We start from the raw sequence: 16,466 nt of genomic DNA, 5'->3' as shown, positions 1-16,466 counted from the left end.
GGGGAGGGAGGTGGGGGTGGGTTTGGAATTTCCTCATTTGCAGAGAAGCAAAGGGCTACCATATGTATAGTGGGTATTAGGACGTAGGTGGAAGTATCAAGGAGATGCAAGATCTGTAGCAAAGTATAAAACAGTCATAAAATAAGTGCCATAATATAGAGCATCCTCTGTAGTTGCTTCAGAAATTGCAGGAGCTAATACAGCCTTTGCAATACAGAAGTAATTTACAAACTTAGTTTGAACTATCCCTTCTCTATGTGTTTTGATTCCCATGACTTATTTGTGTAGTTAAGCAGCTTTTTTGCTCAAGTAAAGTCACCACTGGATAGCAGAAGAAACAGAAATTGTAAAAGATAAGAAGCTAGTGATTTCTCTGTCTCCCATTAAAATTGTAGATGTTCCAGGTGGACCAGATTTTTAAAAAGTTAATTATATTCAGATTCTTTATTAGAAAAATGCTTCATTAAAATATTTTGTTTCAAAGGAAAAATGAGCACTCAGACTGAATGCTTACTTTATGTAGTCATCAAAGTAAAAACCTAAAATAATCAAAGGTATTTTCGGTTCAATTTCCCACCACCCACCTCTCCAGTGGCCCAATATTATTCTTAGCAAACAAAGCTTCTCTTTAAAATAATTTCACCGATCTAGACTATGCATTGTTATATGCATAGAATGCATATAACTCAGCTAGTAGGTTAAATTTAAAAAGTCACAAACCTCTCACATTTCACATTTCTTTTGGGCAATGTAAACACTAAAAAGATAAATCTATTAACTGTGGATTATTTAGCTTTATGTATTTATGTACATAGAAGGCTTAAAATGCATTTGAGAATACATGAATGGGGAAAATAACCTGCTTTTAATAAACATTGAATAATACTTGTTTTGAAACAAGAGTGTGTTTTTCTGTCATTCCCTGTAAATAATGGTGTAAACGTAATACAGCCACCAAGATTTTCAAGGCACCTTGATGCGAACTGCACAGCATTTTAGCATGAAACTTCTCATTTGTCAGCTGGCATCAGTCAGCGTTTTGATTTGGGACCAGTGCAGCACACGCAGCTGTCACCAGGGTCAGAAGGAAGACAGAAACGCTGGACACCACCAGAAATTGCCTAGGTGTGAAAATTTGTAGGTTATCCTCACTGTCTTTGGTAAACAAGAGCAACTGCATTATCACAGTGTTCCCCTCTCCCCAGATACTGTATGAATCCATCACAAAACTCCCAGTGATGTCCAGGAGACAAAATTAATTCTGCAGGGGAAAGTCTGGTGCAGCCCACTCTAGGTTATTATTTCATAGCTCTTTGGAGCAGGAAGTCTCTCAGGCTGCACAAATTGTACAGGCTGTTTCTCATTCAAAAGTCATTCTAATTATAGAGAATTAGGAAGAGGCTTTCATTGTGGGAAGGCCGTTTTGTAATGTCTTTTGTGCTCTCTTGTACAGCATCTGATCTGTGTTTGAGAAAGGAAATGCTGATAGCTGATTGATTCTCTTTAGGGAAAGGCTGCTTTATTGCATCCTGTGCTTTTTATGAAAGACTCAAAAGAATGAGAGAAATGTTTTGGGATGTATTAGTTGATTCACTCCTTTTACCATCTCTGGAGATAGTTTCCTAGAAATGCCCATGGGGAAACATGGCTCAGACTTTATCAAGTAGTTGCTTTGGCCTCTGTTTTCAGACCTCTTCATTTTAAATTCAGTCTCCCAAGCAGTTTTTGTCAATCATGTTGTTTATGCAGAATGGTTATCTATCACATTATGGGCTGAAACTAGCAAATCATTTTACAGAGGAAGGCCAGTTCCGCTTTCAGCTCTTACAGACAGAAGGACCAGAGCATTCATACTGAGAAACACTACAGGACATCACAACTCTAAAAAAATGAAGCTACACCATGTACGTGCTCCCACAGATTTGGGAAATTGTAGGGGTCCCTTCCCCCCTGCCATGTGGTCCTGACAGAGGGGCCCTGGGGGGGGACACGGGGTTTCCCTGCCCTTGGTCAGCCTCATTCCCCATTGGTTGTTTTGTGTTCCCCTGCGCGGGCAAGGACCCTCGGGTCCCGTGATTGCCGCAGTTCCTCGGCAGAGCTCCGGCCATGTGGCTGGAGAAATAAACATCTCTGAAACATCTAGCAAGAATTGGTCCATATATATCTCTTTTCCACGGGCTTCATTGTTTGATGCATTGTGTTGCAGTATCTGTACTGTAACAGGAAATAGCTCAGCCACCACTAAGGCACCAAATTAAGAAAGTTACTTTGCTATCTTTAGAATATCACACTGAAAACAAGAAGCTACCTTTTGTCCTCACTTCTGTTCTGCCATCTCGCAGCAGACTTGGCAGACGTGATGGGTAACATTGGCTGAAAATTCAGTATTTTAGCTCAAAACACCAAGTATTTTCACAAACTGACATCAAAGGGTGTAGCTGCAGCACATAGAAAGAAGCCCTGCACTAACCTTGGTTCCTTAGTACAAGAGGCAGTAATAGTGAAAATTATAGAAATATAGAACTATAGCATAGTTTGAGTTGGAAGGGACCTTAAAGATCACCCCCTGCTGTGGCAGGGACATCCAGACTTTGGATGAGACTACCAAAGTCTCATCCAGCCTGGCCCTAGACTCTTCCAGGGAGGGGACATCCACAACTTCTCTAGGCGTGTGTGTAGACACAAGAAGGCAGCTGGGACAACCATGAAGTCACAGTTAGAATGCAAAGAGACAGTGTATTGCTGTTCCCTTGCTATCAGGGGGATCCTGAAAGCAGCACCTGGGCAAAGGTACATAAGCAGAGGTGCAGGCACCTTTAAACTTGGTCCATGCTAGAGAATCACTGGCCTGCTGCTCACTCAGGCTGCAAGGTCACTTGATTGATTTACAGTCCTCCTTGACAGTTTAACCCATACCTTCCAACATTGGGCAACCTTACCACCCTCATAGTGAAGAATTTCTTCCTAAAATTTAATCTAAACCAACCTCTTTCATTTTAAAGCCATTCCCCCTAGTCCTGTCACTACATTGTCTTGTAAAAAGTTCCTCTCCAACCTTCTTGTAGTGGCACAAACTACAATGTAGACAAACAGTCTGAAAAATCTTTCATGTTTGTTTATAGATACTTAGGGACAGCTTTTCCTTTGGGCCAGTGTGAACCAAACCCACCAAAATTTTTCAAACATCACTAAAATTGTTGTCATTTTTACTTTGAAGAAAGGCAGCAGCCTCCTGGGTCACATTAGGCAGAGCATTGCCAGGAGGTCAAGGGAGATGGTCCTGCTCCTCAGCCTGATGAGACAGATCTGGGTGAGCTGTCCAGTGCTGGGCACTCCAGCACAAGAAAACAGGGACAGGCTGCTGGGGTTAGACCAGCAAAATAGTGGAGGGCCAGATTGCAGAGACCACCACATTGGGAAACCCCTGTCTCTAGGAGAGGCAGGTATGCTGGTAGCTGGGGCAGGGGGGATTTATCAGTTCTTGGGGTGTTTTAGGTATTTAGAAATTCATGTTTGCTAGTATTGTATTATAGTGATTTTGATCTTGAATGCATTCTTCAATGATCACTTTAATTATGTGTTGTTAGTAAGTTAATAAACCAAACTTGATTTATATTAACTGTGTAAATCGAGCAATTTTTCCTTCAGACAAATTTTGCTGGTGAAATCTGAGCTTGTGGGATTGCACATGGCAAATATGGTTGAGAAAAAAAAGAAGAAAAAAGAAAACAAGAAAGCTAAGAGGTCTTTTGTAAGGTAATTTATGTTTTCTGACATAGCAAAGTATTTTCATCTTGTTATGATTATTTTTATGATCAGTGACATGTTTTTCTCATTTACTACAGTATTGTCCTCTCAAAGCTCCATTGAAGTATCCATGCATAAACACAGCTTTAGCAGGACACATTCTGTTGAGATGCTCACCATCCAAACTGCACTGGAGCAGCTGTTGCTGATGTCTCCAGTACACAGCTGTCTGTGCTCTCCCCACACAGCCTCACTGCAAAAAGAGTAGAGTAGTGCAGGCTGTAGTCACACCTCTGATTGCAGACAGGGTTCTTCTGGGCTCTGGGTGCTTGAAAAGGTCATTTACCAAAGAGTAGGGCTGGAGTTAATTATGTCTCTAAGACTGAAATGCCTAATTTAATTACAATCTCTTGTCAATCAGGGTTTTTTTTGAGAGAGTTTTAATGAGTCCTGTAATTATTACATTTTTTCCTTTTATATAAACACAAATACTAGAAGTCACATACATCTCCAGACAAAAGCACAGGTGCCACAGACTCTCTGTAGCAGTTTGGATGCATTTAAATTTGGTAAATAGCGAGCTTGACCTAATAATCAGTAGTAACTGAGGTCATTCCTTTATAAAAGGGATTTTAATTAAATACTAATCTGAACAATTAAGTTATAATTAACTTTGTTGTTGTTTGTTATATATGAAATAGAATATTTTCTGAAAAAACATGACCCCAGTGTATAGGGCTGGTACTTCTGCTAGGGGATGGCACTGTCACCAGGAGGAGTACAGTCCATTTTGCCTGTGCCTCTCATTTGCATGTTGAAAAGCCTGAGCAGACACATGCCTTCCCACGGAAAAACAGGAGGGAAATTTTGTGCAGGTGGGTTTTGCATGCTGCCCTATTATAGAATTCCTATGTGCCACAAAAAAAATCTAGACTTACGAGAAAGCGTATTTAAAGGTATTTGGGACACTATTACATGTTTTATTTATGTTAAGTTTCTGCTTTGCAGACACCAGGACCCCCTTTAGCTGGGGTGAGGATAAGGAAGGGATCCCACCTAATGTCATAAAAACAGGCCCAACACTAGTCCATGTAAACCTCAGTTGTCCCCAGTCTTTCTCAGACCCTCAAGAAACAGCTGGTAAGATGGATTTACAACACACAAAAGAACCTAGAACAGCCTGAAGTTAGGCTGGGTCTTATAAGAAGTCTAGAGTTGTGCTCATCTAACTAAAATTATGTGAAATGCCTATTGTGATGTGAAAAAAACTATGTAATAGCTTCTGCAAATTAAATCCTCTTCCTAGTCAAGCAAAGAAAGACCATGCAGATGTAAGATTTTTTCTAATTATCCCAAATTCTGCACAGCTTTCAATAAAATGAAAAGTGCTTGTAAGTCACGTAGTATTACTGTGTGGTCCTGCAAGCTGTGACAGACATTTCATTTCCTATGGCTCACTCACAAAGGCAGTTCTATTTGCAACTCTCTGCAGCAGAGATAGATCCTGGAAAATGTCTGAAATGTGTATGACTCTTCACTACCTAATGCAGGAACAAGTTTCTCAGTAAAACTTGAAAAGCAGTTCAGAACAGCCTCTTGCAATAGCCATTAAAACAAGCACAGTAAATTAACTTGTCCTTAACACATTTTTCAACACAACAGAAAAAGGCAACTGGCTTGGAAATAGTTAAAAGATAAAGTGAATAAAGTTAAAATTAATTCAGTCTTTATAGCTGGCCCTGTGTTACAGGTTTCTGAATTGTAACTCTCAGCCTGAGGTATGAAATATATTATGCAATTCAGATGTCGAATTATAGAAAAGCATTCCAAGATTAACATGTCTGCTTATGAACTGCTGTCCAGTGAAGCAACATTCATAAACTCTTAGTTTTTTTGTCCTAAACTAGCAACATCGTTACAGCCTTTGGAAACTGCCAGAGTTAAGGCTCCATGGGATCACTCCATAGCTTTTGCAGTGTGTGTTAGATGCTGCAGTGATAAAAGTTATTACTACTGAAACCCTGAACAGACAGATTAAGCCAATATTAATGCTGAATATATGAGAAGAAAAATAATGAAGGTAGAACAGGAAAGATTAAATTAATTTAAATTTAAATTAATTTTATTTTAAAATAAGAAGTTGACATTCTTAGCTGAGATTTACCAGTGTCTTTTTGTGACTGACCTTGTGTGTTTTAGTCCTCATACCTTCTCATAAGAAGTGAAGTACGTATGGCTTACTGCAGAGGAAGAAATTCTTCTCAGCTCATTAACTGGCAGGCATCATATGTCCATACCACAAATTAGATCACATACTAATAATTCATACCTCATCCTACCATTCAGCCCTGTGTATCATACACACCTCTGCCTTGAACCATGTGTAAGCACATGCCTTCATATCTGCACTGTTCTTCTGTAGATCAACATGTAAAAAACTCCACCTCTTTGTAAGGAGTAAACGCCAAGTTAAAAGAATAAGATCAGATTTAATCTATTTACAGATGCCACTGTTTTTTATTTCTGCTGTGAGTCCTCATTTAATTCTCCCATCTTCTCTTCCTGGCAGGAACTGCCAAAAAACAGGTGAAGAATTGCCAATCACAGCCTTTCACTGTCAAAATGTAGACAAACCTACCCACAAACCTGTGTTCTGTTTTCCTGTACTAGAAACAAAATCCAAGTCAAAAGCAGTGTGCATGGTGTTTCTTCCCCAGATAAAAGGATAGCCTTGAGTAGGAACCAAGACAACCACAGTTTTCCAAATTACTAGAAGCTGTGTGCTTACAGTTGGTCAAAACTGACTTGTCATTAACACAGCTATTTATATCACTTGGAAACTAGACTTCAGTAACAAATAAAGAAGGAATACATTCTGAGAAAATACCTGTACCCTGAGTTTAGACAGTTCATAGAACTGGTACTGCAAACCCACCCAAGAGGCCTGATGCCACTGTGCAAGCACTGCACTAAGTCAAAAACACAGCCTTTTCCTAAACACGCTTCCACCCAAATGTGCAGCACAAAGACAAACCCTGTATTCAAATTGAGAGTGTAAAGGAGAAAAGCTTGTCCAAAAAGGCCTTCATAGGGACTGATTGTAGGAATAATGTGACATGTTCCCCATAGCAAGTCTCCTGATGTCATGGAATTACAAGAAGATGAATTTGGCCCACTTCCCAGCCAACACTCTCTTGTAAGAGGCTTTGTTGTGTGAAAATTGGATGTGTGGTTTGGTCACAAAAGCAACCAAAACCGACATCCAAATTATGGCCTCTGTTATGCAGACTCCCTCCTTCAATATGGAGATTAATCCAGTTTGCTTGTGCCAAGCATCACAATGGAATTACTGGCAGACTGAGCTAACAAAATGCCACTGGCCAGCACTACAACACAGAGGCTGCATTATGCTGCAAATGCTCCCATCAGCTGTCCAGCAGATGTGACAATACACAAGCCAAAATTTAAAAAAAGGGAAAGGAAAAGCTCTTGTGCTCACCTATATCCAGGATTTCAGTCTGGTTCAGAGCTAGTGCATTTCACTATCAATTATTTAATGTACTTAGAATTCAAAACTAGAGTAAGCAATTATTCAATGCAAAATTGATAGGTGTAATTTATACAGTACCTTTCTGTATTAAGAATGTCACTTTCCAATGACATTTCAGTATTTCAGTAACCATTGCTTACATTTCCTATCACAACCATCATCACAAACTGCAGGCCTGTTTCCAGCTGGTGGGTAGAGACAATTTCCCTTATTCATGGTAGTCTTCCATTCACATTTTCTTTTCAGTTTCTGAAGATCAAATGTGCTTTTCTCACCTGCATTTTCACATCTCAGATCAGAGCTACATTTGCCAGGGAGACATGTTCCTTCAGAGAATTCATGCTAGAATTATGTTGCCTGTGGTACAGTAATATGAGTAATAAGCAAGAAAACACAGTGCAGGTGTTTTCTAACAGTCAAGTTGCAAAAATGCCTGTTTCAGAAGGAGAAGAGGTTCTATGGAAAGCAGAAAGCCACAGCTTTTGACATGGCATCCTGCAATCAAAGCCCAGTCTGTGAGATAAAATCAAGTGGTCATTAAATAAGCCCAGTGAAATGCAGCCCCACAAGTCATGCAGGCAGAAGCAGCTGCTCTGCACATCAGAGCTCCATCTCCAGCTTGCCAATTCCTCATTTTTCCCAGCCAGCCCCTCAAAACTGTGGAAGACGCCCCACTAGGCTACCTGTAGCTGGGAGGATGTATTCAATTCCACTGAACCAGTACAGGGAACAAATATTCTAGAATTTGAATGTGTTGAGTGATAATTATTTGCAAATTCAATTCTAGACAGTGCAATGTGCTTTCTTTTTCTGGACACTTTAATAACTTTCCCACGTAGAGGTGTCCAATTAGCAAGGTAAAATATAATCTGCTCATTAAAGGGAAGATTTTAGCAAAGACATTTAAGAATCTCAGTAAGGCAGGCAAGATGAAAATACATTATAGTTGGCTAATGGTAATAGTAATTGTAAGAAAAAATAAAATCTTAAAAGACTCACGAGTAGTTTAAGACTAGGCTAAAGGAGACAAAAAAGTTAGAAAATACAGAAGAGATAAGACAAGTCCAGAATATGAAATCCAGGTTCAGGTACTAAATGTTTCCAATTATCCAGCATGCAACAACTCCCATGCAGGCTACTAATAGTTTTGAATTTCACTTCATCCTGTACCCTGGTCAAGCCTTAGACATTTAATCATGTCAGATTCTGGTTTACCATGTTAGGTGTGTAAACTCAAACACCTGAAAATTTTGATACATCTGGACAAGATGTGGTTTTGAGTGAGAGAAATCGCACTATAGCTGGGTGCATGATTTCCTTTTGGAAACTGAATAGTTATTAATCCTTCACACTTTAAAAAGTCTTTTTTTTCCCTTTCTGGAATAAGATCTGAAGCATTTGTTTAAAACACAAAACAGCTGAACGCTCATAGCACTGCAGAAACATGTTAAATCTCTGCCAGGTTTACCCCCTCCATTCCCTCCATTCCCACTCCCGTTCACATAGAACAGGCACTGAAAGGCTCCTGAAAAACATTGTAGAAGGAATATTTTGTTACTGCACACTTGGGGCAAATTTTACACCAGGGCAAAAGCTAAGTGGTAGGTTTGCTTTAGATACCTGAGAAGTGCTGGTATCTGCCACACAGTCCCAGCATTATGATAAGGGAATGAGAGTAAAAGGAAACAAATTATTATATTACTGAACCAGCTGGTTGTTTCTGACGTGAGTTTAATGCAGTGCAATCCAGACAGAAAGGACAGGGTCACCACAAAAGAGTGGCAATTAGCTTTATTTATTGGTTCCATTCCTCAACTCCAGAAACCAATTTAAGGGCGGGGATCATAGCATACAAAATACATCTCCTATGCTTATTCAAGCTATGTAAAAATGACAGGCATAATCCTGTCTTTCCAAGGAGGAGGCTAGCAGTGGCCACCACTAGTGCTCAAAATGTCTTTGGAGGAGCAGCAGTACTGAACTGCTGCAAGTGGCCTCAATCCATAGATTAGGCTGACTAGCAGGATGCCTAGCAGGAAGGTTTATATCCCTTCCAGATGCTGCAGAGAGGTTTCAGAGCTACCACCCACATCTGAGACAGAGACAATGATAGGATACTGGAGAAGGTACCCTTGCTGCTGGACCTCAGTTTCTGACTCAAAAAGTGTGTTCATGCTTCTTGACGTTTTTGAAGTCACACCAAACCATGGCTCTGGAAAAGGGGCTGCCGGTCTGTGATTTGTAGAGGGCCCTCTCATACAGCATCTCAGGCCTGCTCTGGGCCCTGGCAGTGGAGAGACAAGTCCAGCTCCCACTTGTGCAGCGGTGGGTGAGTTGCAGACATGCCAGTGGCCATCTGATTGAGCTGACTCCTCCCCTCCCCTCCCCTCCCCTCCCCTCCCCTCCCCTCCCCTCCCCTCCCCTCCCCTCCCCTCCCCTCCCCTCCCCTCCCCTCCCCTCCCCTCCCCTCCCCTCCCCTCCCCTTCTTCTTTTGTCTGATTTGGAATCAATTTCTCTCCTCTACACAGAAAGGCAACGCTGGAGACTTTCTGTAAGTCTATTCCTATTTTGTTGGGCTGTGTGCTCAGAAGACTATGGAGTATTTTGTAAACAGCAATTAAAGGCTGCTTGAAAACCACTTCTGCTGCCGGAAGGATTCAGTCCCCATCACAGTACTCATATGATGCTATCACCACAGCAACCAAGCCTGTAAACAATGCTGGTGGTCATGGATAGCACACCAGTACTCAGTTTCATGATTAGAAACAAAAGCTTTGCCAGACTGTATTTCTTTCCTGCCATTGCAGACTCCCTGATTGAAACGTCGTTTGGATGTTTTGCTCGGGAGTGTAAGTACATTAGTCTTTCACTAACATAAGATGTGAGAAAGAGGTTAAACTGCAGTGCTCCACCAGGTCATCTGGTTAGAATTTGAGATGTTATTTCTGCATTAGCAATGCATACCTGCCAGCGCAATGGCAACACATTTATTAACACACACGAGTGCTTTTCCTTCTGAAGTAAGACAAAAGTAACATTTAATTATGGTATCTACAGAGTGGGATCAGTCTTTTGAGTTCCTCATGAAAGACATCTAGGGAATTCTGCAAAACCCATAGTATATAATGCTCTACATAAACAATTCATTCACCTGCAACCTGAAAACTATATAAATCTGAAGAGACGATCTTTGTAGAGTAGGATGACTAAATCTTACTTGGGAATAATATCCTGAATCTGTTCTTAATAACTTAAAACAAAGTGTTATTTTGGCATTGACTCCTGCAGGGCGTTGATATGCCTGAGGTAGTTATATAGTACTGATGAAAATGCCTGAAAAAGGTGAGGGTCTAATCTGCTGCCTTAAAACTTACATCAGAACTCCCAATATGGGTGAACAATATCATAGCCAGGAATGAGAATCATCTAACCTAACTCTAGATAAGCACAGTGTAGAAAACCTTACACTGACACAGCTCATCTTAATGACTACTTGTAGTGATTTCATCTAAAATAGGATGTCTACATTTGAGTTGTCTGTTATTCTCCACTGGCTGAAGAGACCTTTTGAGTGACTAGCTCTGGTTTAAACACTCACATCTTAGAACTCAAAGTCATGGAGAGACGAATCATTCCTCTGCAGCCGTTTTTGGCACCAACAAGTTTATTGTCTAATCATTCAACACACAGATTTAAGAAAAGCTCTTCACTCTGAAGCCAGTCAGAACTGCTTTGAATCAATCTATTCAGGCTGCAGCTGGAGAGCTAGGGTCCTTTCTGGGAAGACAATGATTGTCCTTTCTGGGAAGATTTATTGAATTGGGAATGATAATTAATTTTTTTTCTGGTTTTGCTCACTGAATTAAAAATCCTTCTTCAGCTCTCTGAGTCCTTCCTCGGTAGAAGTAATTCCAAGAATTAAATGCATGAACTTTGGTGGAATTAATCTGGACATAATTATTTTGGATATCTTACAGGATCTCTCTAACTCCAGTTCCATGTAGCTCGTGTCTTCCAGATGGAAACATTCATGGGATACACCAGATAAAAATCTGCAAGGCTTAAGGAATGAGAAGAATTCACTAATGCAGATTTTAAGACCGTCCAGAGCAAAACACGTCTCTGGATTTTTTGGGGACAAATATTTATGGGGTTAAATATTTATGATCTTATTTCTTCAGCCTCACTGGTTTCTTATGACTATATCAGACATCAGATAATCTTAAAAAGTTTACAAAACTTGATGTTTTCATAAATTTTAGTTCCATTTCTTCCATCAATTCAGAATGCAAGTTATACATTTCCCATTTTATGTCTTCCTCTACAGAAGGGGAATAATGCCAGGTGCTTTGAGTGATTAGCTACAAAACATGAATCACAATTACTGAATCATTGAAGTGAACATTTCAAAAACAGCCTTCAGTCTGAAGTTTATTTATGCAAAACTACCCTACAATTTCTTGTAAATAGCAAATAGTCAAGAAAGAGAAAAACTCAGGTTTTTTATTTGCAAATCAAATGCAGGTCTGCTTTAAAACAGAATAGTAATTGTAATAACCAATTTGAGCAAATACATTATCTACTGTGGGCTCTCTTCCTCCAGTAAAAAGGATATTCTTAAATTTTAACTGGTTTTTTCCTAATTGGCATGTCAAGTATGTTATTTTAAACACCTGTAAAAGACTGATCATGCATACCTGATGTTCATTTTAATTGTAAGACTATATAATCTAGCTAGTTTAAGCAGCATCTGCTACAGTTGTGTCTTAGTAAAGGCCATCGACTTAATGGCAGAGAGACTCATTTTAAATTATCTTTCATGTTTCATGTATCTCTTCTACAGACATTACTGCTCTTTCTGATCTGAACAGTAAGCAAATGTGACATTCACACAATGACTTTAAAGTTGTCATGATTAACCAAACAGGAGGCATGAACAGAAAAAGAAAGCATCGCACTATAGAAATGCAGGAAATAGTTAATTTGTATTTTTTAGAGACTGCTAACATAATTTCATTCCAGATGGCGGTGAGAGTGCAAATCTGTTCTGTTCTGTGAGGATATGGGTGTTATAATAGGCTCCAATGGATCAGATTTATTTTTCAATGTTTTTTTCCACAGAACACTTTAACCATTTCAGACAACTGCTATTTTGTTTTGTATGCTCAGTATGAAGTACTCATATAAGATACCGTGTGTCACTACTCTTCACAAAATGCCATACCATGGAGATGATTCCTTTCCAGGGGCACTTCCTCTTAGAAGCTGATAAATTTATTATTCTGTTCCATGTAGGATCTTCTCTTAAAGCCAGACAAGTTAGAAAACAGACTCTCTTGCTTTGCACAGCCTTTTCCCTCCTCTGACTTCTTCACTGATGTTCCACCTTCAAAGGGCTTTTTCCTGTATGAGGATTCCAGTGTATTCACACTTCTCAAAGCAAGAAAGCTTGTAGATTACTTCTCCTTCCCTCTGTGATGCTCCTCAGTCTCCATGGCTGGTAGGATCTTTGTAGCTTTACAACAAGAATGCTGGTCTTCATTTCATCCCTGAGTATCAAAGTCCTAGAGAAAACATGAGGCTATTAGCATGGAGTAGATTAGTGTCCTTCATTCCTTTTCAGCCAGTTTACTGATGTTTCAATGCAAAACAAAAATAAAAGTTGTGAAACCTTGATATTTTAAATTTAAGAGGGATACTGAATTCACTGTACAGGCCCCTGTACTCTGCACTATCTATCTACAGCTGCACAGTCCCAGACCTATCCCTCACTACCCAGCATTGTTCTGCTTTCTGAGGCCCCACTAGTAAGGAGTTTTCTCTCAAACCTCCCTATGTATCCCCTCTTCTAAATGATGGCACTCTCAGGAAAACTGCTTTCAATACAGAACATGGTTTTGCTTGCATCAGGAGCTTAATAAATCATCACACAATGGAATACATTTGATTAAGTCTCTGGACTACCTGCTTCATGGTGAGAGCCAAGAATCTGACAAATATCTTGTAGATGTGTCAAGAGACAAAGAAATGAAAACCAGTTTCACTCCTTCCAGTTAGCTGCACCTTACCACTCAAAAACAATGGCTGCAGTTTCAAAATGCCTTCTGTATTTTCTGTCCTGCTTTTCTTTGCTTTATTGAGGGTTTTTATTTGTGTTACAAACCAGCTGTCCAACACATGCTTTAGAATTGCCTTCAAAGGACTTCTCTGATATGGAAAGAAGAACTGCAGCCTGCATGGGTCTCTGTTCTGCTTTTGAATGTCACATTAGAGAGACATCATTCTTTACGGCACTGTAAGGTAACCTGAAGAGTCTCCAAGAAAACTAGTTTAGCTATTTCATTCCAGCCTGCTAATGTTTGACAGAAGACCAATCACATTGAATTAACATATTGATTAGCATACCTATATAAACTAAAAGCAAAATAAAACTAGTTTGCTTTAAGGCAACATTTGTTCTGATACAAGGTCAATATTGATACTAAGAGATTAATAAATGGTTCAATAAGCAATGCAACTTGCAATCATTGTATGTGTAAAAAACAGAAAAGCTGAGAGTAGAAGACTGAGCTTTCATTCTCTGGACCTGCTCAGTAACAATTAAGAGGTAACTGTGATATAATTATATTTGGGCTTATTTTGTTAATTTTCATTTTTCATGACTTTTTCAAATTTGCAATATTTCTTAAGCATGTACAGATTTTTACTCAAAAATTAAGCTGCCCATAATGACCAGAATATTAAAGTATTAAAGCATAATGTTCTCACTATACTGAAGCTTGGAGTGGTCAAACCAGTGAGGAATCTTTGTTCTCCTTTTAAATAAGTTGAAAGAAGGAAAGCACAAAAGTACAATCCCCAACTTCACTTTTATGACTGTATAACTATTTTGGCAATTTTCACTATAAAACTTCAAGCAAATTTAATGAGTGTCTTTTTATTAAAATCAAAAAAGACCACTGAAAGTGAGTAGATTGTACTGCAAATGTACATATCCCACATAGTTTATGTCATACTATTAAGGATTTATTTCTTCTTCCTTTAATGGATTTTCTCATTTGACTTAAAGTGAATTAAATCTTTTAAGTAATGTTAAGGACATGTCTATGACATAGCAGTTGCTTACACACTGAATATTCTCATGTGCATATGTCTGTACCTGGAATTCTGTTCCTGATTCAGATATTGATTTGAGTGTTATTTGTTCCCTTATAAAGCTGAATTCAGGTAGTAAATCTGACTACACAGATGATGAAGTATATGACATTGATTTAGAAAATAGGACTATACAAAGTAAATGGAAAGAAAAGTAGGGATGTTTCTCTCAAATTCTTGTTGAAATTTCTAAAATATTTAATTGCAAAGAGACCTGAGATATGTATACAATAAATAAAAGAAATAATATGTAATGGAAATTGGAGGGCAATGTGTTGTAACTAACCAACTGATTATTCTGCTTCTCTGAAACTTTTTATTTTGTTACACTTCAGAAAACATTTGTGCTTTAGTATCTGTTCATCCATTTCATCACTAGGATACTCAGTTGCCTCCTAAAATACCAGTCATTGTTTACAGAAATAAAAATGATGTTTTCTGATGGCTGCCAAGTGGCTAATTAACAACACAAGTACACCCCAATTTAGTTTTTTCAAGGGTTTGTTTGCTTGTTTTTAGTAATTATACTAAAATAATTACTTCTTAAACACTAATTTGAAAAGAACAAATTTCACTGTGGAGAAAAATGTTCTCAGTATACATTCAAAAATATAAATGTAGTGTCCTTCCTCTGGGTTTTTTAACACTGCAGAAATGTATCTCAGGGATGAATGTGCTTATGTTGTGATCAGATAGGATCCCGGAAAATGGTAATTATGAAGAGAAAAAATTCTTTCAGAACTAAATATATTGGTAGAAAGAAACCAGAGATGTTATAGAACACTGATGCATGCTGCATGAAGGGAACCATTTGCCTCTCCAGGGACATTAAACTGAACCACACTCAATAATGAGCCAGGGAGTAGCCGTTGGTATTGTTACAACATCATTTCTTGCTGATATTAGGGTATTAGAGATGACTTTGATTAACTCATACTGCAGACATTATGAGTAGATGGATTTCACTTTCTGCTTTACTATATAATGTTATTTTAAACATGCATGTAAAGTGAGTTGGAATTTCTTGGCAGTGGCTTCAAATGATGTTCAATGTTGTTTAAAATGGAGAAGAGGATTTATCTAATTAACATGTTTCTCAGCAAGACATTCTTAAAATGAGAACAGTTTTATGGGAAAAGAAAAATTCTCTTTTACTTGCCTACACTGCTGAACTCTTACCTTGTTTTCTTTAATCAAGAACGCAGATCTCATCCTCACATCACAGGCAGGCAACTGCAATCAGTGGCAAACAGTGAAGATTAGAAACATGTATACTTAGAGGCTATGGAAAAATCTTGCTATTACACTTTTTGCTAGTGGAAAGCAGTGGGAAATGGCACTAAATTACTAGCAGTGATTAAGCAGTGTTGAGGATCTATTTTCATAAATTAGAAACTGTGAAGTAGCAATAAGAAAATGTAATTTAAAACTTAACATTAAAAGTTGTCACACTTTAAGTAGTATTGCACATGCTCAATACATGAAGGATTTAAGGGCTCTAAAGAACTATAAATTCTTTGTTGGGTTTCAGGTTTCTTTTGTTATCACATCCAACAAAAACTGAGTTAAATATTCCTGGTCCAGAAAAAAAGCACTTTCTGGAGTCTGTGTTTTCCTGCTGTTGGGAATTTTCTCCAAATCCACAGATATCTTCTCCAAACAGATCTATGAGAGAATCCTTTACAGAGGGAAGCAGGTGATATTTATATAAAGGGTGAGTATGGGCTGCCTTCTGACTGAAGTCATGGACTGCTATCATTCTTTGCATAAGCAAAAAGGAAATTTGTTGAAGTCCATGGGAGATGAAAGTTTCATACAAGTTTAATTCCACAATACTGTTGTATTTTGGAATAATATTGTATTCTGAGTTCAGAATAACCGAAATGTTTGTGACAGTTGCCCCTATTCACAGAAACTTGCCACTGTCCAGAGCACAGTCCCACCACATTCCCAGAGCTGTCTGCAAGTCCCTGCACTGGGGACCCTCTTGGGGTTGTAGCTAAGGCCAGCAGCT

The sequence above is a fragment of the Aphelocoma coerulescens genome, chromosome 2, assembly GCF_041296385.1.
Source record: "Aphelocoma coerulescens isolate FSJ_1873_10779 chromosome 2, UR_Acoe_1.0, whole genome shotgun sequence".
Taxonomy (NCBI): Eukaryota; Metazoa; Chordata; class Aves; order Passeriformes; family Corvidae; genus Aphelocoma; species Aphelocoma coerulescens.
This window is presented reverse-complemented; position numbering follows the sequence as displayed.